Source organism: Xenopus laevis, chromosome 2L (genome assembly GCF_017654675.1).
Source record: "Xenopus laevis strain J_2021 chromosome 2L, Xenopus_laevis_v10.1, whole genome shotgun sequence".
NCBI lineage: Eukaryota > Metazoa > Chordata > Amphibia > Anura > Pipidae > Xenopus > Xenopus laevis.
Window position 1 is genome coordinate 119,797,219 of NC_054373.1, and position 24,054 is coordinate 119,821,272.

Here is a 24,054-nt window from a genome sequence, read left to right on the forward strand (position 1 = left end):
TGTGAAAAGAGGAAGACCATAAAAAAGAGGTATATATCATTTTATTTATTTTCTTTAAAAAATATCTTGAAGTGATTTATAAAACAGGGTCTTATAATTTCATCAACAACAAAATCTTTTCTCCAGGAAGACAGTCATATTGTCATCATATTTAATATAATTCATAAGGATAAGTTTATTTATTTTTTGCTTCTATGCAGTTATAGTAATACACAACTTTTATTCAACCTAAGGATTAAGTAAACATCCACCTCAAAAAAGTTTTCTCACTTTTTTGATAAGGTACTTTTGTTATCATTGTATTAATAATCTCAGAGATGCTGTGGAAGACTGTACTAAGCTGTTGCCATGTCAATTACACAGAGCTATATTTTTATGCTCATTATTATTCTTGGATGTCCCAATTTACATCTAAATGTACTGACTAATTTTGATCCAATCATGTCAAAAATGATAGGTAATGTGTGGGAGGAGATGACAGTCCTACCGCCAGGAATTGCCAGAATGAGAATTCCTCGGGGCAATGATTTAATGCCCAGCTCAAGCACTGCTGTCAGAATGGAAGGCCAAATTATGACACATTATGCTGTACTATGGACTCACACATACAATACATATGAAAAAAATGACTGAGATTGGAATTATTAAACTGTGCTTTAACCCCCGCTACAATTCTCTCTGTCTTTTTCTTTTTTTTATGGCTTACTGCATTTGTTCATAGACACTAATCTTACAAAAATTTCTTCTATAGCAGCCCACATTTCTTTTCTGAGCATGAGAGGGTGATTAAAGTGGGAAGAGGAATAATGTCACTTGATGTATATTTCGTCTTGGGTCTTTCAATCATTTACAGGTTTTTCTTTTTAAACAAACTACATGTCAGCTCACACTTAGCCGAGGTGAAGGTTATATTTATTCTCTTCCTTCTTTTTCCAGTACTAATTCATTATTCTCTTTTCTACTCAAGCAAATACTCTATTACAAGAGGAAACTGAAAGTGTAACCTTCAGCCATCCGAGAATTAATTTACATATTGGATGGCTATACCTAATTACAAAGTAACATTATGTTTTCTAGCTTCGGGGACTTTGTCTGTCAAATATAAAATTTTTGGCATATGGAAATCTTCATGTATGTATGATGATATTTTACTGTATGTTATTACTTGACAAATAATTGACTAGAAAGTCATAGTTACATTGATTGTGCTCTCCATGCGGATGGAAAAAAACTAATGTTACAAATACAAATAAACAGAATCTTTATTTTGATTTTTATTAAGCTATTAGTTTTCAATAAATATTTACTGTATGCTAATTGTTAAGTTTTTAGTTAGAAAATTAGAACAAAAGTTAAACAATACAAGGCAAAACCCAGTAAACAATAAGATAAAAAATAAACTAAATAATAATAAAAAAAATGATGGTAGGGTTTCAAATCATGTTAAAAGGGTGGTTTTTCTTAACTATTTACTTTGCTCCATTGAAACAAAGGTTTTCTGATACAAAAAAACATTTAAAATTGACAAAGTCCTTCTTAACCTCTGGTACAATAGTATTTTACATTTTATTTATCATAGTAGTCTATTTGACAATATAATATCTCTTAACCATTAACTTATTTACTTTATTTTCTAATTAGTTTATTCTAACAAATATTCTCTCACTAGTTTTGAGAAAGCTCAGTCTTTCACAGTCTTTTAGAAATGAATGTTGTCACTTTGAAATTCAGTATGATTTCGTGATTTAAGGGTTTTTATTTCCATTCAACCACTATTTTCTATGAGCATATAATTTTATAAAAATTACTTCCATTAGGAATCTAGAAGTGAGTTGTTTCTTTGCTAAATGATCTTATCTTATTTACTCTGCTAATATTATATTATATTATATTATGTGCTTAAAATCCTGAAGTTATATAAAAGGCGGGTTTTAAACTGAATTTTGAACCCTGTTGTCTCACTAGTTGTTATGTTATGAAGATAGCTAAATTTAAACCCTATAGGAGAATTATATATGTTGGTACATTGTGTAATGTTTTCACAATTAAAGTAAATATCATGTTATGTTTAATACAGTCTTGTAGTATTAAAAATAACACTTGATTTTCAGACAAAAATGAAAACTTTGCAAGAAACCCTATTACTCAGCAAGTCCAGTTGTTTTTAGATTTACCTATACTAGATATACCATGACCTGGATGAATGAAAATCTTCATAGTCATACAGCCTCTTGCAAGGGTTTCTCTGGTTTCCGCACACATGCTAAAATATGGATGACAGTTAATTGGCTTCTAATAAAAGTCATTATAGTGTGTGTATGTAAGCTCCACTGCTCCAATGATATATTTTAAGCAAAAAAAGTATATTACTGTTATATAAACAATGGATTATATTTTTCTATTTTATTTTCCCTGATTAAACTCTCATTGTCAGTTCATTCAAACTTTTAACTTAAATAATAGTTGAGTGCCTAAATTAAAAATCTGTTGAGTACTATGTGATTCTGTTTTCATATGTATTTTATATATATATATATATATATATATATATATATATATATATATATATATATATATATATATTTGTTTATATGTATTACAACCAGAATCAAGCATAATAAATTGGTTTGAACTTAAATGTGCATTTGGAATTAATTATGCTAACATAACCCATGTAGCCCTTGGGCATGATATTGTTAAATAAGAACTTCACAAGGTCTCTACATTGAAAAATATAGGGCATTACAGTGTTAAAATACATATGAAAATGAATTAAAGATTTCATTATAAGTTCTGACAATGAAAAAACTATGCCAAACTAGACAAAAAGATGTAATTAAAACATTTTGAAAGATCCACAAGTAGAATAAAAATCTTACACTTCAAAATAATTGTTGTGTAGCATTTTATAGGTTTTTCACATTTCTATGTTAATGTAAATTTCATTAGCCAAATCATGTTCATAAGGTTAAGTAAATATAGGTATAATTCTTAAATCTTAATTTATGAAGGATGAAGGGAAGAGGGGTCTTAAAGTCAGGTAGTTATGTTAAGGCAGAGTGCAAGGGAGAAAATAATATAACAAACTATAAGATAAGATGACTGGATTTGCTAATTTTATTGTGTCTTTAGACTTAATCCAAACATGTTTCCATCTTTGACTATATTTTAAGGATTTGTAAGGTTTTTATGATCACAATCCATTATTGCTTGTGACCTATAACACCCAAATCTCTAATATAACATAATAAGATAACTGGGACCAGTATTATCAAAAATAAATAAAACTTTTCATTAGTTGCACAGATATCCCAGCTAAATGTAACATGGCAAGGCATAAAAGAACTATAACTTAGTATATTAATAGTACAAATATACTTGCTGGTTACCTGACTCAGTGGAACTGGAGACAGTAGCTTCTCTAATATCATTTGCACGTATAAATATAATTATCAAATATCCCTGACAAAATACACCCACCATTTCTAGTATTACTTATTGTTGAAAAAAACTGACATTTGAAACAGATGGAATTCATTGCAGTGTATGTTGGTGTTCTAAGTGTTTCCTTTCTGAATTTATATGAGAAAAAAATAAATAGATTTACTCCAATATGTTCCTGTTAAAATTAGAATTTCAGGTCATGCAGAAACTTTCATTATTTGTATACATTCAAAAACAAAGAGAAGCCTGCAAATTACTCTGAGGCCTTTCTTAGTTGAAAAAAGATATTTCAGTGTACTTATAATTGTTCCATTGTTTTTAATTTTTTTAGAACTTAAGAAAATGTTCCATTAGTGAAAGAACTTAAAAATAGTTTTTGTTATTCAGTCTTGCATCAAAATAAGTTTACATAAATTTATTTTTTTATCCCATTTTATACATTTAGTAATACTTATATTTAAAAAAGAAGAGGGATCAAATACCCATTTTATACATTTAGTAATACTTATATTTAAAAAAGAAGAGGGATCAAATGTTACTTTGTTATTTAAAATAAAATAAATCTTTGAAGGCTGGTCTTTGTAAAATGAATTTGCTCATTATAAGGCTTCAAATCAATTCAGATTGCCAGTTACTGTATATATTAGCCATGGAGTGTTTAAAAATAGTATATGTCTACAGGTCCCAACTATGTATAAATAATACAACCATGTATGAAGATAGAGGGCAGTTGAGGTTAGTACCAGCTTGAAAAAAATTAACAGGCTGAAAATGCAGCACATTTGAGGTCATGCAGTATGCAGGTAGCAGGAACTGGGATTGTAAACAGTATATTTGTAAATATAGAATCTTTCCATTAAACCCCATGAATGCCTTATGGATGGAACGTGTTTGCTTTGGTTTTAAATTGCATCAAAGAGGTGTCTTGTAAGGCAAGCATAAAGCCCAGGGGAAGAAAACTTCTAAACCATTAGTTTATCTGAAGCAGCTGAACATTCTAGGAGTGGCGACAGTAATGAATTGCTTGTAGTTCCAAACAATCTTTGTATTAAAAAGACCTGTCATCATTTCCCCATAAAGTGACAACCTCCCCTGTAGCTGTATATTTATTTTTGTTTATCAGTATGAAATGAGGGGTAGTAGTTGTTGATATCATACAAACAAAAATAACTCCTTCAGTAAAACTATAAATGCTTCATATGTTGCAGTGAACATCATAATGTATGCAGTAAACTTTCAAAGAAAACGAATTTTAGCAGCAAAAATAGCTTTTCTTTTTTATATTAAAAATATTTTAAATATTTTAAATTTAAATGTGGCACATTTATAATACTAATATAACAAAACTACAATATTATTCTTCATTTCTTACCTCATCAGTTTCTTTCTATCTGCAGTACTAGTATTTTCTGGAGTTTTTCTTGAAGGCTTTTATACAAGAATTTAGAGAGGTTTTTCTCAAGTTTTTTGTGCACCAGACTTGGAAGCCCTTTAGTTTTAGGAATATTATATGCTTATAGCTTCAGGAGAAGCCAAAATAAACCTAGCTGTGACCTGGATGAAAATGACAACTGCATTTAAAACTAATGCCATTAATTTAAGAGATATTCTGAATACATTTTCTAATAGTAATAATGTTCTAATTAACACACCACAAAAAACTGTTTGACTACAGAAATCTAAAACCATATTTTATATCGAATAAAAAGCATCCAGAGACCCAGATGCATGCAAAAAGAGCACTAATAAATTAGCATGGAAAGGGATAAGCTTTGTATCAGTTCCCAACAGGAAACACAGATAAATGTTAAAACAGGAGCTAGACTGGGGATGAAACTGTTAACTCCTTAAACCAAATGCTGGGTCTGAAATGTCCCAGATATTCCTTTTATACTGTTATTTTCAGGAAGAACCCATATATTTTTACAAAATGCTTATGGAAAGTCTGTAAAAAATATGGTCAAATCAGTTTCATCAACAATTTGCAATTTGTAACTGACAGTAGTATTTTATATTAAATAAAATCAGTTATAATTTGCAAATGGATGGTGTATTTTTTGAATTCATATTTTTAAGACATGGGTTAAAATAAAGGTTTCATCAATAATGTTATGTCAATAGTTATCAGGTACTTCATCTATGCAATGATAAGAGACGTTTTTTAGAATGAAAGCTAAAATTATAATCTGTCTGCCTTCCTATATGAATATCAGGATCAGTATGGTCAGTATTTATAATCTATGGGGCAGATTTACTAAGGGTCGAATTTTGAGGGTTAAAAAACCCTCAAATTCGACCATCGAAGAAAAATCCTTCGAAATTGAATATCGAATTTGGATTTACCGCAAATACTTAGATCGAATGAGCTAAAGCGATCGATCGAAGGATTTTTATTCGACCACAAAAAACTTAGAAAAGTGCTGGGGAAGGTCCCCATAGGCTAACATTGAACCGCGGTAGGTTTAAAGTGGCGAAGTATGTAGTCAAAGTATTTTTTAATGAGACAGTACTTCGATTATTGAATGGTCGAATCGTCGAATGATTTTCACTTCGAAACGTTCGAATCATTCGATTCGATCGAATTCAATCAAATTGTATGATGATATATTAAGGGGCATATTTATCAAAGGTCGAAGTTAAAAAAAACTTCGAACTTCGAATTCAAAAAGACCAATCAAATGGAGGTTTTTTGGGGTCGAATTTGGCCTACTTTGAATCGTATGATCGACCTTTGAATCGTACGATCGTACATTGATTCAAATTTTTTTTTAACTTCGACCTTCAATCTCCCAAACTCCCCCAATTGCCTCCATACAGGTTGTAGGAGGTCCCCAATAGGCTAAAACAGCACATCGTCAGTTTTTAGGTGGCGAATGGTCAAAGTTGAAGTTTTAAAGAGACAGTACTTCAAAAAAAATTCGACCTTAGAATTTTGAAGTTTTTTCAAATTTGACCAAAGTATGACTATTCCCTATTCAAAGTAAACAAAAAATAGCTAGAAATTCTACATTTTTCACTTCGAAACTTCACCTCGACCTTTGATAAATCTGCCCCTAAATGTATGATGATATATTAAACTTTTCATTTTCACAATAGTTCCCCTTTAAAAAGCCTTTATTAGTGCTTTAGAGCATTACAGCAATGTTCCAGGCCTTGTAGCCTTTTATCAAGCTCAATAAAAGGCCTCATGCCATGAAACGTTGCTGTAATGCCCTAAAGCACTAATAAAGGATTTTTAAATAAGAAAAAAATCCTTGGTGCTGTTCTAATGTTCCTACAACCTTCTGTTGTACAGCACTGTGGAATATGTTCATTTTAAAGATGTAACAGAAATAAAACTAATAAAAATAATAATTTTTGTAATATAGCTGCACTGGCATTAACGGTTTACCAAATGGAATTGGAACATTTACTTGAAATGCATTAATAAACTTCATTAACAATAAACAGATTTTTAGTCATTGTGCATTTTATTCAACTTTTGTCTTTATCATTTTAAACACATTTCCGTTCATCCCCTTTGGTTTGGGTAAGAAATTGATAACATAGCCATACAATGACAGCAGAATGCCATGCAGTGCTTGGCTTCAATTTTCCATTGTAGTTATTTACAGTGCCACTATTTTCTTTTATTTCCTTGCTTGTTTTGATAATGAGTTTTATTTTATAAACTATGAATTAAAATGCCTTCCACCTGACAAAACTGTTATTACCTTGACCAAACCACCGGGTATACTTAGTGATGTCATGCTATAATTGTCATATAACCCAGTCATTACACTGTGTGGTCTGATTATTCTTATTATTTTTGGATGCCAAAGGTGTGGTAGAATGAAAACCTCTGCAGTAAAAAAAAATATATATATATATATATATGTATATAGAGATCCCTGGGTGGTGGTCCCATTTTGTCACCCAACTCAGTAGGAACAGTGATACTGTGGCCTCTGTTCTTTGGAGACATTGGGGGATTCTGTGATCGGTGTACCCTGAGATAAGGGAGTATTCACAACCACCTATGATTTCCTATTGGAAAGGTAGGAATTTAGGGAACCAGCTGGTATACTTGGACAGACATACATTGGTCCTAGATCACGAGAATGCTCCCCTGTTTACAGTGTTATCAATGCAGTTGTGTCAACAAAGATGCGATCTTTCACATCCTCAAACTGGACGCAGTTATCAGCTTAAAGGACACTTTACATGTTTATCAAATTTTGTGGTATACCCTCTTATCTGTCTGTGTGGGCGTATCTATGTGGGAGAGACCATGTTGTAGATTAAGACATGCATGTCACAACATAGATCGACCATTAGAAGGGGTAATATTAAATTGCCTGTTATCAAACACTATATGGAGAAGGGATACTCTGATTTGGACATGCATGTATGGTGGGGGGGGGGGACTGTAAGCTGGCATTAAGAAAGAGAGAGAGGTGTGGTGGATCCATCAATTAAATTCATCGGCTCCCAATGGGTTACATAAGGATGAGGATTTATATGTTTTTTTGTAAATAATAGATTCCTCAGTTTTTCTATTTTTGGTTTATCTCTGTGTTAGAGTAATGGGAGCAAGTAGGGTAATGGGAGCAAAAAAAAAGAGACTAAAAACATGAAGAATTAAAAACAATACTAAGTAACAATCATTTCCTGTCTCGTATACATATACTATTAACTAGACCGTTTATGTTACAAAGTAGCAAGTCTTGAGTGCAGGTGAATAGCGATGGGGGAATTTATTCGCCAGGCACGAATTTGCGGCGAATTTGCGCGATTAAATTTTTTCCAAAAAAACGGACGCCGGTGTCGAAAACGGGATGCCGGCGCCGTTTCGCTCTGCCGAAAAATTTGCGAAACGGCGCCGGCATCCCGTTTTTGTGACGCCGGTGCCCGTTTTTTAACGGCAAATTCGCCCATCACTACAGATGAAAGGTCTGCAATTAAGAACCCTCGTTAATGTTAACACCAATAATAAATTATAAATTTAGGTATAGTAAGTGCGGTCCTCAGTCCAGGTCAGGTAACCATAATATGTGTTAACTGGTGAGGTATTATCCTTCTATTTTCCCAGATGATGTTTAGAATAGATTAGAATATTTTACCAAAAATTAGCCAAGGTGTAATGCAACGGTGCTTTAACTGGTGTGTCTATGTGCAAGGGGAATAAATAGAATATAGTGTGACTCACACAAGTGTGATCTAACTATATATATTCACTGATATCAACTCAAATATAAATCAAATATAAAATTCCCTCTAGCTACTTTATGGCACAATAGGGGTTTTACCGAGGGCTAAATCTGTTGTGCTGACTTGGTCTGGGCACAAGGGATTCTTAAACACAAAGTGATGTTTTATTGAACAGTCAGGCAACAAACATATCTTAGAGCAGAACATTAGTAGCATATGTAGTACTCACTGCATTTCCCGTACTAAGGCACATATTGACTCTCCCCCTATATTTAGCCGCTGGGGTCTTTAATCTGTTACTTTTCTGATGAATCTCTAACAATGCTTATAGCCCCACTATGTATTTACTGTGTAACGTGATGTGCTCACACTCTTAACCTTATTTACGTAATTTAGGTGTAACCTAATTTCACAGAGAACCTACCCATACAATTATAATTTTGTAATTTTAAACTTATATATGGCAGTTGGCATCTCTGGACCTTCACTATTCTCTGCCTATTACTAGACCACTTCACCTTTGATAATGACACACACTGTAGCTTAGATCTGTCCTATAACCCATAGACAAATCAGTTATAATATTGCTGTATAACTCTATTTAGTGATAAACTTGCAATTCAAAAATAAATGGTTTTGGATGTTTAGTTTTCATCAATGCATCATTGTGTCCCTGCATATAACACATACATAAGGTTGAACATTAGCAGAAATAATAATTAGGGATGCACCGAATCCAGGATACCAGTTCGGTATTAGGCCAGGATTCGGGCCTTTTCAGCAGGATTCAGGGGGAATCCTTGCTCAACTTTCTTTTTCCCTCCCCCTCGCTGATTTGCATATCAAATTAGGGTTCGGATTCGGTTTGGTATTCAGCCCGAATCTTTCAATAAGGATTCGGGGGTTCGGCGAATCCAAAATAGTGGATTTGGTGCAACCCTAATGCATACCACATGTAAACATGTAAAAACATGTTAAATTCTAAACAAACATATAAAATTCTATCCAAAGGCATATTGGGGTCAGGAAGGAATTTTTTCCCTCTTGAAGCATAATTGGCAGTGGTTTCGGGCTGGGTTTTATGCCTTCCTCTGGATCAAAACAGTGCACATATGATATTATATTTTACGTTTTATTTGTCACAGTAGTGGTAGGACCTTGCCAGAGTACTGCACAGGTAAGTTTAGAAGAGGGAGAAAGGAGGTTCTCTCCTGTGACTGCACAGTGGATTGATTGATACAGACACTACTACTGCTTTTGCTAGGTGGGAGCTTGCTTGGATTTCCTATCATCAAGACACTGCAGATGCAGAACTTCTCTCATGTTGGCGGTAGAGCATAGTAGCAATCTCTTGTTAAATTCTGGCTTTAGAATATTGCCTCAGATTAAGCTGGCAAGGTCCTATTTATTTGATAAAATGTGAATAAATGCTGTGGCAATTTTATACCCATCTAATAATAATAATAATAGGGTTCAGTGGGATGGCTCAAGGCGAAGGGTCAAATTGAGGAGTCCCCTTGTCAAGTTTTCACTTGCCGTATGATTAAAACTTCCATCTTCACACATTAAATAAATCACGTACAGCTTAATTTACATCTTGATTATTGAAACAAGAATATTTACATTTTTTATTCAGTATATTGCTATAGTATTTTGAATACACCAATTCTTTTAATTCCTGGACATTATGGACCTAGTCCTATTGTCTGTCACAACTGGTGTTCTTAAACTTACATTATAGTGGGAATTTTATAGAAGTGGAAAATTTAGTACAGTAATTTACCTTTAAAAGCTAGTTAAACTAAACTGACATCAATGATACAAAATACAATAATTATCCATTCTCCTTCCTTTTTCTTTCAATACTTTTGGGGATGGAGAACTGCCAGTTATCTATCATGTATGTATCAATTATTTGATGACTGGGTATTTCTGAGCTTCCCTGTTCATGAATATAGAAACAGATGCACAAAAGAGCTGCACTCTGTTCACAGTCCCAATCAATCATCATAAAATACCCATGACTTACCATGATAGGTAATAGATATGAAGGATTATGGGACAACTCAGAAAAAAAACATTGTCTTGATATAATCAAACTATTGTGAGGTATATAGATCCTAACAAATTCATACATTTATCAAGCAAGTATAACATGGTCACAACCCATAGTCATCATTTGGGGGGTTTAATTGGTGATATACACCTAATAACACACATGTTTGCTCAGGGACACCAGAAATGTTGGTTACCTTATTTTGTGGTATAAGTTAAGACAGGAGTTTCATGGTGAACCTGGGTGTCCAATGAGATACAGGCAAATATCTGGCACAAATACCTTATAGGTAAATGAGCCACACAGTATGTCACCAATGAAATGAACCACATGAATCTCAGAGGTTTAACCTACAGTAGTATGGTGGTGTATCCTGACATCTGCTTGTTGACCCTTTGACTTTACCATGAGTGAAAGTTTTTGTTATGTCTTATGCTAAATGGCAGATAGAGAAACTAAAGCAACTCCATTTTTGGCGCATAGATAATCTGACTGCATAATGGACTTCTGCTTAGCCGTAAAACAAAACAATCACAGCAAAGCGTGAAGGGGGTATCTAGAGCTCAGTATCTCATCTACAGTAGAATTCACATTTCACATTTTTTAGGGGACTAGAAAAAAAATCTGGAAAAAAAGGAAAAGAAAAATCTATTATGAATTATGTATTGGTGGGATCACAAAAATGTGGTGTAAAATGAGGGAAAGCTTAAAATCAGGGTATGTAAAATTGAGGTTTCACTGTAATTAATTGTAAAATAGCAAGTGTGCAGTCAAAATAATGCTTCATTATTACTTTATAATAAAAAATATTTGACATATTATGTTTAGATTGCCAGTGCACAGATAATCCCCCTGCATAATGGATATCAGTTTAACTGTGCCAAAACAGTCAAAGGGTGAAGGGAGGGGTTATTTATGCAGAACTCCTTATCTCAACTAATTCATACTAATAATGCTCTGATAATGCTCCGATGGTGCTAATAAAAATATCTTGGGAATTAATTTTTTTTAAATTAATAGAATAACCAGAATATATTTAGAATAGGTTTTATTTATTTTGTTTGTGTTCATAAAAGGTTTACCACTGTTTGTGTAGTTCAACCTAACCTAGAAGATATAGTTTGGTTTTCCTTACATTTGAAAACTGTTTTTTCTTCTTCATTGTTTTGGTATTTCTGTTTTTACATAACCTGAGTGTTTGCATCTCAAAAGGATGGAGGCTTCTGTATGTGGCTGTAGGATGGTTGCTTAATTAAATATATTCCAAACTTTACAAAGCCACCTCCATTCTCCTGGCTGTTAAAGAAACCTTATTAAAAGAGGTATTTATGCATTAACATCTGCACCTTATAAATTAAATTTTCCATAGTTGCATTACTATAAATAACAGTGTACAAGATTCTGCAAATAACATACAGATATAAAAAGAAATGCTTAGCTATGCTATTTGTTTTCTTTTTTGTGTGGGTCTATCTTGTGCTTCTTTTTTCTGGAAAAAAAAGAATGTAATAATGTAGTAAATTTTTTTCTGGGGGGTTGTAAATTATGGTTAGGGAATCCCTGAAGCATAATTCTATTGTTTTTGGAGTAAAATATTTATGGCATGCAAATGGAGTTTCAGCTGTAACTACACATAATTTGCTTGGAACAAGAGAATCAAAAGTGTTGTGCAAGAAGTAACTAACTGAAATAAAGAATTCTGGTTACTGAAGTAGGTCATCTGGCTATTATTTCTCTACACATTTACAATCATTTCTTGATATGCTTCCACAGAAAGCTATAAAGTGGTGACCTGAATAATCTAACGACAGTACATATTTAAATTCATTTTTAAATAAAGAAGCCAATTGGAAAAATATGTGTAAATATATGTGTGTGTGTGTTTATGTATAAATATGCACTTACATGGTGCATTTTGCTTTCTGGTTTCTAAGAGAACAGAATATTTATAATACTTGATAATACATTATCATCTAACATGCACTTATACTGTATTTACTACTACATACTAAAATAGTAGTCTACCAACAGCTGACAAGATAGTATAGGCTTTGGAACCAAATTTGTCTAAATCATGGATCTCCAGATGTGTCTGGTCTGCAGCTCCCAGCTTTCCCCAATATATAATCAGTGGTTAAAACACTAGTGGGTTCTCCCTATTTACAGTTGCCACAAAAAAATAAATTTTTCTTTTTTGCTTGTCAGAGATATCTCCTTCTTTAAAATTCATTCTTTCTCAGTTAAATTAGCTTTGTTGGCAGGGGGTGATTAGGGTTTAATTTGAAGAACCTCATTTGAATCAGATTTTATAAATCTAAATAATTTGGTATTGCCTGTAATGCTTGAAGCTATGTTTATTGTAATATTTTTCATTAATTTTCTTTGTTTGTTTCAGGTTATTTGTAAACCCACTGCTATCCACTAAGTATTGTTTTGTTTTTGTTTATTTTACTTTGCGTTTACTGTATATCTTTAACTTCCATAATATTGTGCCAACAGTGTCACATTTGTACTCAGTTTTCTCCATTGGCAGCTATGTACTTGACTGTTATGATTCTGCTACATTGTCCTGTTTGTTTTATTAGAAAAACTTAATAAATACATTTGGGGGCAGAAAAACTTTGAAATTCGACCATCGAATAGGTTGCTTCGACATTCGAAGTCAAAGTGTTTTTCACATTGTACGATCGTACTTTAATCATACTCCGATCGTATGATCGTACTACGATCGTACTTTGAATTGAATGATTTAATGAACGATTTAATTGTACGATCATACGATTTCACTTTGACTTCTAAAAACTTAGCCAAATGTTGGCTATATGTTCTAGGAGGCTAACATAGCAATTCGGCAGGTTTAAGGTGGCGAAGTCGAAGTTTTTTAAAGAGACAGTACTTCGATTATCAAATGGTCGAATAGTCAAAGTATTTTCACTTCGAAGTTGAAGTTGAAGTCGAATTTAGGCCTATTCGATGGTCGAAGTACCCAAAAAATAGTTCGAAATTCGAAGTTTTTAACTTCTAAAATTCACTTCAACCCTTAATAAATCTGCCCCGTAATGTGGCAAAACAAAATACATGTTGGGAGTTTTAGTCCAGTAACATGAGTGGGTCCAAAGTTAAGAATCAAGAGTCTAAATTCACCACTCGTAGCATACGATCTTATGATTATCCAGGCTTCCACAGTACCAGAGAGAGCACCTATCCTTCTGTAAACCATTCAGGGTCTTGCTGGCCACTACAATGGGATTCTGTTAAGTGAAAGCATCAGTTAATAGTGCTGCTCTGAAATCTGTTTTTCAAAAGAGCAAACAGATTTATTAATATTTAATTTTGAAATATGAAATTGTGCTAGATATATTGTTTCCCGGTGCCCTCAGTCATGTGACTTGTGCTCTTTTAAACTTCAGTCACTCTTTAATGCTCAGCGATGTGCAATATGTTGGCGCTCTATAAATACAATTTAATAATAATAATAATAATAATAATAATAATAATATAATCATAATAATAACTGCTATACTGCAAGTTGGAGTGATTTCACACTTCATTGTCCCCCAGCAACCTATCAACAGAAAAATGAGAAGGTAACCAAGTAACAGTTCTCTGACCAAAAATAACAGCCCTGGTAGATATAAGTCCCACTGCATCTCCAGTTACTTTGAGTAGGAGAAACAATAGCCTGTATGAAAGCAGTTTCATTGTGAAGCTCTGGTTCTTTCTAAAAGTACAAGATCAGGCACAATGACCTTAGATGGCTCACACACAACTATATTACAGCTAAAAAAATAAATACATTTGTTGGTTCAGGAATAACATTTTCTATAGCAGAGTAAATTATTTGTAATATAAACAGTGTAATTTACGAACGTAACGTATATACAGATACAGGGCCATGCTGGCCAGGTACCCTAGGCAAGTGGATGGCTACATCACTCCCCTATCCATGTGTGAAAAAGCGCCCTTACTCGCATTTCCTATGGTGGCTAGGAAAACAACTGGGGAAGAAGGTCTCAGACTAGGGGTAGACAACAGAAGAGGTAGGTGCCTAGCACCTCCCCCTTCATTGTTGCACCCTAGACACACACCTCTTCTGTCTACCCCTAGTTCCGGCCCTGGCTGTTAGAAATGTATTTGCTCTAATAAATACAATATCAGTACATCTGGCAAGTAACGAGCATTTTTTTTTGCAAAAATGAGCCAAAAATTCGCTGGGGAAAAATTTGCTGCAACAAAAAAGTTGTGGAGACAAAAATGTTGCAGAGACAAAAAAGTCGCCATAAGACAAACGGCCATTGAATTTAATGGGGTTTAATTTAATTTAAATACCAGAAGGAAAAACTCTGATGGGCTTTAATGCATGTGGAGCAAGAAAAATTGTTGCACATAAAAAAAATGTGATGCCCATTGACTTCAATGCGTTTCTTAAATTTTTTGCTGTTTTGCAAATTTTTTCACGGGACAGATTTGCTCATCACTATATCTGCCAATGGGATCTTGCAACATTATGAAGGCCAATTAGGATGATAACAGAAGACTATTTTGTAGCCTTGGATCTTCCCAAACTATACCACAGTGGCTTTTATGATTAAATTGTGATCTTCTTATGGGTCAAGAAGGCTTTGTCCATTTGTTGAACCACAAAGTAGTGCTTGAAACCAGGAAGATTGAAAGCATGTGCTTTTGTAAACGGACAATAAACATTGCCATTTTCCTATTAGGAGAACAAGTAAGCTCCAGGTGCAATAGTACAGTAGTGCTATGGGTAATGATGAGAAGTATATGGCTAGAAATCTAAAAAAGATCCCATTTGTAGAAGTTGTTGGCAAAATTCTTTTACATTTGTGACTTGAGATACGGCTCATTTATTTGGTAGGTGGTGGTGCATTGGAGGGGTTACTTTACATGGGCAACAGCATTTGACTCCATGAGGGGGTCACTGAAAAGCCATTATTTGCAGCTACATACATTGCAATGGAGGAAAACCTTTATGGTGTTCCCTGACCTCAATGTGTTTTATGCCTAAACAGTGGTGGTGAGCCCCATTATTTTAGGTTTCTTTCAATTCATCGTAGATTTTTTTTTTTTTTTAGGTTTGTGCTATTACCTGAGGGGATCTCCCTGTCCCCATTAATGCATGATGCATCTTTTCCTGAGTTTTGACTAAGAATGCAACATACATTTATTTTCTTAATAAATAGAAATGTCTGTTCCCTTACCCCCCATATGTAGTGCAGAAATCCATTGCAACCAATAGGATGCCTGCTTTAAACAGGTGACCAGTAAATCCTCCCTGCTGATAAAATGTAAATTAAATGTGTATTTCATGCTAAAATAATCATGGAAATAATCCAATACAAAGACTTAATTAGTGTATTTATAAAGGTGTTTATCTATTTTAATGCTAGACACCACTATAGACCTGCCAAAATCGATAAATATCAATGGGACACATTAAGTCTGCAAATCATTTCTGGTGTGAAAAGTGGTGTCAAATACTCTGTTAAAAGCAGTGATTCTCAATGTCATGTTTTTCAAGCTAACACCTCTTTTTATGCCAATTTTTTTTAAGTGAATACACATTCACATTAAATCATTACACAGCTGACTAGGCATTAAATACAGAGCTCCTCTGGTGCTCCATGTTTGCGTGTCATTAGTGCTCCTTCTCAGAACAAACCAACTCCCATGAGGACAAATGAAGCAAAGAACATGATGCTTTCCCCTATTCTGTGCAATCTGCAGCTTTCTTCCAGTGATAAAGGAGCCCTACATTAAGTAGTAGACTTCAAAATATATCCTGTTGTTGACATTATTCTCCTTTTAGACCAAATATGCACAATACTGGGGTATGAATTCTATTATAGTGTCAATATAAGACCTAATTAGCAGATTTTTTCTCCCCCCTACATTGAATCTTTTAACTCCAAACAGAAAACCAGATGTAGATATACAATAAATGGAAATATTATAAAAATCTAAATGCACTTTGGGATATGACTCTGCATGAACTCTATGAACACTGGTTAATACTAGTCTTCTGGGGCAATTTAATGTCTGTTAATAAGATTTATAAGGGTTATTTTATAGTTATAATATTTTTGCGATGCTTATATCACACTACTTATCACCGTGAGACATGTTTTATTTCCAGACCCTATGCCACTAATTTGTCACAGATTTCGACTTCCCAACTCTTGCTTGTTGATGAGGGTCATATTTTCCTTAGCAGACAATAAAAAGAAGAAAGTACAGTTTTTGGAAATCACCTGCAGTTCTATATCGGACTGCAACTGTACAATATAATGTTATTGCTGCTGAAACCTGAAGGATCTGACCTTTGAATCATTTAAAATATTTTGAAAAGACTCATTTCATCTAGCCCAAAACCTTTATAATGGAAAAGTAAAGGAAATGAAGCTACATTTTAATGACTGTTCCCAAAGCACAACAGCAAAACTTTTTTACTGGGCAGGGTCAGATTTTAGAAAGCCAAAAATTAAACAATATTTTGTATTTTCCATTGTGAGCATGAACTGGGATTTGCTGAGCGTCTTTCCAGTGACTTTTAATGGCAATAACTCTAGATGTTAAGAACATTCTGAACATGCCCTATTAAATTATCTATAACAACGATGTCAGGCTTGGTTACACTATTTATATCTACCGGATTTCTAAAACATAATTTCTGAATTTAAAGAGAGCGGTTTTGAAGTGAAAAATTCAGGTGTTTAAAGAGATTTAAAGAAAAAGCAAATAGTTTTTGTCATATATTCAAAAACATCAGTGTTGCATGTGATATTGTGAAGCCATAGAAAGTGGTTAGTTATAGGTCCAAAAGACACAATTAACTTGCCAGCCTGTAACTGGGCACACAAAATCAGAAGTATGCATTGAAATTCCAAGGGGCCTATTGTTATGTTTTGGGTAGCCGAGGATGAGTAGTGTATAACAGTGCTTTATTAGCAGAGTCATGCAGGCATTACACAACAGTATCTTTCACTTTCACTTTTAAGCTAGCAGAAAGTATGCACAGTATAAGTCTGAGCACAGTGACATCTACAGGCCATTTGTATAAACACCACATATTCCCCCTATAGTAGGAAAGCATTTGGGCAAATGTAATATACAACAACAATGCATCTTAAAGCAATAATATACATTATTCACATCACATAGTCCTGGGTCTGTGCAGGTTGTTTTCTGATTCTCTCAGTACGCCTTATAGGTTCACTTTCTTCAGGTCTATTGCAGTTGACATTAGGAGTAGGAAAATGTCCATCAAATGGATCTTCTCCAAAGTCATATCTAACAGGAGCAAGACGATTTGCATTCCATATGCGTCCATCAGATAGTTCATATATGTATGGTCCTCGCTGGCGTCTCACTTCAAGTGGTTTAGTAAATTTAGATTGTCCTTGTTTCAGTATTCCTGGTTTCTTAATTCTGACTAAAGAAAGTGCACTTCTCTTGCACCATGTTTTCTGTCAGTATAAGCCTTGCATTTGGCTTGTTGACGTTTCACAATGTTAGCAGTAGATGATTTTGTAGGCACAGTATTTTGTGGAAGTTTGATGTCTGCAACATGTAACTTAGTGCATATCTGTCTGCCATGTTATAATTCAGCAGGAGATGTTTGGGTTTTTGCATGGCGCGTTGCTCTGTAGTTATGCAGGAACTCTGTTGTAAATACTTTCCAAGATTTCCCAGTAAGATTTGCTGTCTGTAGTGCTTCTTTCAAACTTCTGTTGAATCGCTCGATTTCTCCATTTGGTTGTGGGTAATACACTGAAGATTTCCTATGCACAATATTCCTCTCTCTCAGAAATGATTCAAACTCATATGAGACAAACTGTGGTCCGTTGTCTGATATTAACTCCTTTGGATTACCTTCTCTGCTGAAGACTGTAGACAGAAATGTTATTACTGTAGCTGATGTTATATGAGAAACAAATGCAATTTCAGGCCATTTACTGTAATAGTCTATCAAGGTTATAGCAAATCTACAGTCTATAGGAGCATCTGCAAAAGGACCGACAATATCAATAGCAAGTTCTTCCCATGCTGAATCAGGAAATGGTACTGGTTTTACATCTGGTCTCAACTTAACTTTGTGTACAAACTTCTTGGCACAGACCAATGAAGTGTTGCTTTGTGGTGAAATTTTAGACACTGGCTGTGTGGCAGGCACTGGTGCTGTAATAATGAGACCATCAAATAATTGTAGGTTTAATGCAGCAAAGAGATCCCTTCCAAGTATAGCAGTACCCTTATTCACAATGTAAAAGTCACATTTTGCAGTATTTGATTCCAATTGTACAGTCACTGGCAAGCAACCAAGCACAGGGATTGGATCCTATAAGTAACTGACCAGTTTCAGGGCAGGTGCAACAAGCAGATCTTTTGCAAAGTATTTCAAGAAAATATCCTTTGGTAGTATAGAAACAGCTGGACCTGTATTAAGCATCCAGTTAATGGAGTGTCCCTTGTCAGCAGAAGCAGTCCTGATGCTGACAGTGCATATAAACTTGTCTGGAATAAATGTACCAGCTTTATCCACACTTAATACTGTAACATTTGTAGTAGTGACTTCATGAACATCTTTAGCAGAAGTACGGCAGATCTTAGCAAAATGTCCTACTTTTGTGCAGTTGCGGCACCGTTTAGCTTTTGCAGGACATGTAACATGATTTGCAGTGTGTTGTGTTGAACCACAGCGAAAGCAGTATTTTCTATTTGTATTTGCTGCACGGTTTTGCAGTGTAGGTGAAACCCTTTCCTTAGCACTGTATTTTGCCTGTGACTGTGCATTATTAGGCCACAGTGTTGAACTCACAATCTGTACATTCCCAGCAGTTCCCTGACTGAGAGTTTTAGCCTCTGCCACTGCTGTTTCAATTTGGCTAGCAACTGTAATAGCCATTGCAAGGGTTTAGTCTCTCTCTAATGTGAGGTGAGTTTGTTTTTTCCACTATTTGGTCTCTTAGCATTTCATCTGTTAGATTCCCAAACTCACAGGTAACAACCGGCTCTCTCAAAGCTGCTACAAATTGTTCTGTGGATTCGCCATTACGTTGTCCATGTAGGCGGAATTTATATCTTTCCGTAACCACATTTACTCTTGGCACAAAAAAGTTCTTTATAGCAGTAAGAGCAGTTTCATAAGTATCATAAGGTAATGGTGATGTATAGAATATATGCTGTCCTTCACCTCCCAGGCATTTAATAAGTAAAGCACGCTTTCTAGCAGCAGAACTCTCCCCTTGGTCAGCAGCAATAATGTAATTTTCAAACATACGGATCCAAGCAGTAAAAGGTATGGTAGGCTCACCAGGGTTTGGGAGAAAAGGTGCAGGCTGCTGCAGAGGTAGAAGAGCCATCCTTGTTGCCATTTGTTATGTTTTGGGTAGCCGAGGATGAGTAGTGTATAACAGTGCTTTATTAGCAGAGTCATGCAGCCATTACACAACAGTAACTTTCACTTTCACTTTTAAGCTATCAGGAAGTATGCACAGTATAAGTCTGAGCACAGTTTCATCTACAGGCCATTTGTATAAACACCACACCTATTTATCAGCAAAATTATCAGGGTGTATGTTTTACACTGCTCAAACACTAGATTTGACATGGTTGTACACCACTTTAGACTTACTGCATAATTCAGCAGCAAGTAAATTCAGTATAAAAAAAAGTGTACTATTCTATTCTAGAGACAAGTAATTGCCATGTTATCAGTAATCTTAAACTTATGTTATGTTAAACACATGGACTACCAAAATAACTTTAAAAGATCTTTTTATCTACAGTGAAACCTCAATTTTACATCCCCTGATTTTAAGTTTTTCCTTATTTTACCTGTGATTTTGTGGTCCCACCTATATATTATGCATAATAATTTCCCTGGATTTTACACTTTTTTCTGGTCCCCTGAAAAACATAAATTGGGGGTACTACTGTAGATGTTTTGGCTTTGAAAAACTATAAAGTCTCTTGCACCCTGGATGCAGAGCTTCTGACTCAGAAGTCCACCACCTACACTAAAGATTTTCATTTGATAAACTCTAGGTAGTTAATCGTATATTCTTCATGTTTCTGTTGGAGCAAATGAAATGGCACAAATCTGAGTAAAACATTTTTAAATCTGAAAATTGATTATAATAACGCTAAGGGCCATGAGTGAGGAAAAATCATTTGCACATGATACGTCTCTTTCATGCTGATTGACTCTATGGCTTAATGAGAAATGATTTTTCAACATAGTTCTTTCTGTGTTCAATCCTCCTGTCTAGTTTAGCTGCCACTAAAATATACTTGACAGGTGTTACTTAGTAATAAAGGTCAATGACAGCATGATGGAAATTACCATACTAATAATCTTGACTTTTATTTTACTCTATTTTGTAAAATATAGCTTATGTCTTTATATTAATTTTCAGCAAAACATGTTGACTCAAAGTACAGATCAGGTTTTGAAGTACTGTAAGCAACTCTATTTTGTTATATGTGCCCCAACATCATTTATTTTTGGACACTAGCCAAGTGTCTGTTTATTGTACTTATTCTTGAAATCGCATCTTAAATAGTACATTACAATAATTCTTCACATCTGCTAAACTAAGCTAAAAGTTTAATGAACATTAATTACAAGGACTGTTGCATGCTTTGGTTTCTATTTTTTCTCCATTTAAATTAGCTGAAATCTATGGGTTTGATTTATTACAGTTGCAACAATCACACTACAAGAAGGCAATTCCTTCTGAAAATGCCACATGCAGGCAGGAAAAGGAAACCAATTAGGGATCAGTGAATGATAAATGGGCATTTTCACCAGCAGTTTACTTAATATCCCCATTAAGTAAACCTTTTTGCATCTATCATGTAATTCTTCCTTCAGTGTACAAGGTCTTTAATTGCTGCCTTAATAACCTCTGTGTTTAACTTCAAATCAAATTTTCGACCTTAGCCAATATATCTATCCCCACACAATGATTTGGATGCCTTTCCAAAGCCCAAGAGGATAATCCATTTTGATACATTTCAAGTTCACCAAAACACCAAAAGAGTGAAATGAACAAATCTACAATGAACATGTTACCTCTGGTCTGCTATTTCCTCAGTATAATGTGTGCTTCTCTTTAAAGTGACTTTGAAAATAGATTAATGGTGTTGTGATTTCCTTTCATCTTGACCTGAGAGTTTTACCAGTGGTGAAAACCGATGGAACACAGAACTAATGGACTGTCTGGACTGTTACCAATTGTGAGTATTTATGTTTTTACAGAAATAGTCAGATAATGTGAATAGGAATATTTAAAAAAGAAATAATGACCAAAAGGTGTATATTCTGCTACATAGATATGGTAAAAATAAAATGATATTGCAGTTTGAGCTGCACTTTTGAAAAGATACTGGATAACAATAAAGTCATTGATAAAATCACAATGCATAAAGGACCGGTTCACCTCACTTTCAAGTAATTGCACAAATATATTTTTAACTGCTGATGTAATAATAATTTTTTAATATTTAGGTTATAAAAATGCATCTGTTTCATTTTTGTTTCTCTTATGTAAAATGGTCCCCAGCTCCTTTAACTGAACTGTAAAATTTGATGCAGTGGTTAATACAAGTCTTAGCAACACCACAGAAATGGCAGTAACTATTGTATCAATTATTGTATAAGAGATGCTCTGTGATGACTTTAGTAAAGCCTGGGGAGCACATTTAGTAGGGGCCTTTTAAGGAATGTATCAACTAGTGCATCAGACTGTAACTGTTTAGAACAGGGGTGTCCAAAAGGTAGATTGGTGTCTACCAGTAGACCTTTAGCTGGTGATCAGTAGATCTCAAGACACTCTCAACAATCAGCTTGACTAAATCACCCTCCTGTTCCATGCTTTTCATTCAGATATTTATCATGTTAAGGTTAAATAAGAAATAGTTGTTTGTTAAATATAACAATATACATTTTCTCATAAATATATATTAACGTAATATTCTCCATGGAACATAATGCTTACAATGTTTTTATGGATGTAGATCATAATGGAACAACATCACTAAAAGTAGACCTCACATTAGTAAAGTATGGGCACTCCTGGTTTAGAAAGTCTATAATCTGTCATACTGAATAGTAACTGGAAAACATGAGGGGGGATGAAACAAAAATAATTCACAATATATATTTCCAATCTAGTTGAAATGGGGCATATACAAAGTACACACATTTTCAAAAGATCCGCATTCACAGGACTTAAAAGTAAAAAAGTTTTTATTCAAGAACTACAGACTGACGTTTCGGCCTGAGAAAAGCCTGAGGTCAGCCTGAAAACGTCTGTAGTTCTTGAATAAAAAATGTTTTTACTTTTAAGTCCTGTGAGTGCCATTCTTTTGAAAATGGATGGAGATTATTTACAGATTCTGCACCTCAGCACATAAACTTCATTGTCGAGAGTGCTGGTATCTTTGGCATATATTTATAAATATATATATATATATATATATATATATATATATATATATATATATATATATACAGTGTGTAAACATCATGTATGGTTCACTGCTGAATGAAAATCATTCTCATAAATGCAGGTGCTTTATTTATATTATTCATCATTCATATCTATCCCTGCCCCAGCGGATCTAACAATATAGTCGTTACGATTGGTATCCAAAACCCAGAACAAACCCCAAGGTCCCGGTCGCGGCTCAGTCTTCCAGCTTTAACAGTCTTCTTTCACTTCGGGAGGCGCCCACCGCTACTCGGGTGCCAATAGGTCTTAGCGTGAGAGGACGAGGGAGAGAGTTCTGGCCAGGCAAGGGAACCGCTCAATGTTCAGGAACGGAGAACAAGAGGCGTAGTCGGGGGTCACAGGCCGGGTCAAAAACCAAACAAGAGAGACAGATCCAGTAAGCTAGAGAGTAGTCGGGGTCACAAGCCGGGTCAAAACATACCATTATCGCAGTACCAGGGAGAATCCAAGAGAGTATTCAAAACGGGCAATAATCAGGACAGGCAGCAGACAGAACAAACCAGGGACAGGCAGGATCAGTAACAACTTAATACACACAGAAGAAAGCACCCAGGAACTTATGAAAAGACCACTGTACCCTTAAAGATTTGAATTTCACGCCGATGCGCAATGACGTCATAGAGCATAAACCCGTAAGTGGTTATCCTCCTCTGTTAGCGTGCAGGATTCTAAGGCTGCGGGCATCTCTTCAAATGTCATGGCGTGCATCCCTGCCGCCCCGCTAGATCACCAGGGTGAGTTCTCACAATAGTGTCCCAATTGCATTTACGCACACACAATTATTAATTTAATCAGAAGCCAATTATCATGAATATTTGTTTTTAAAGT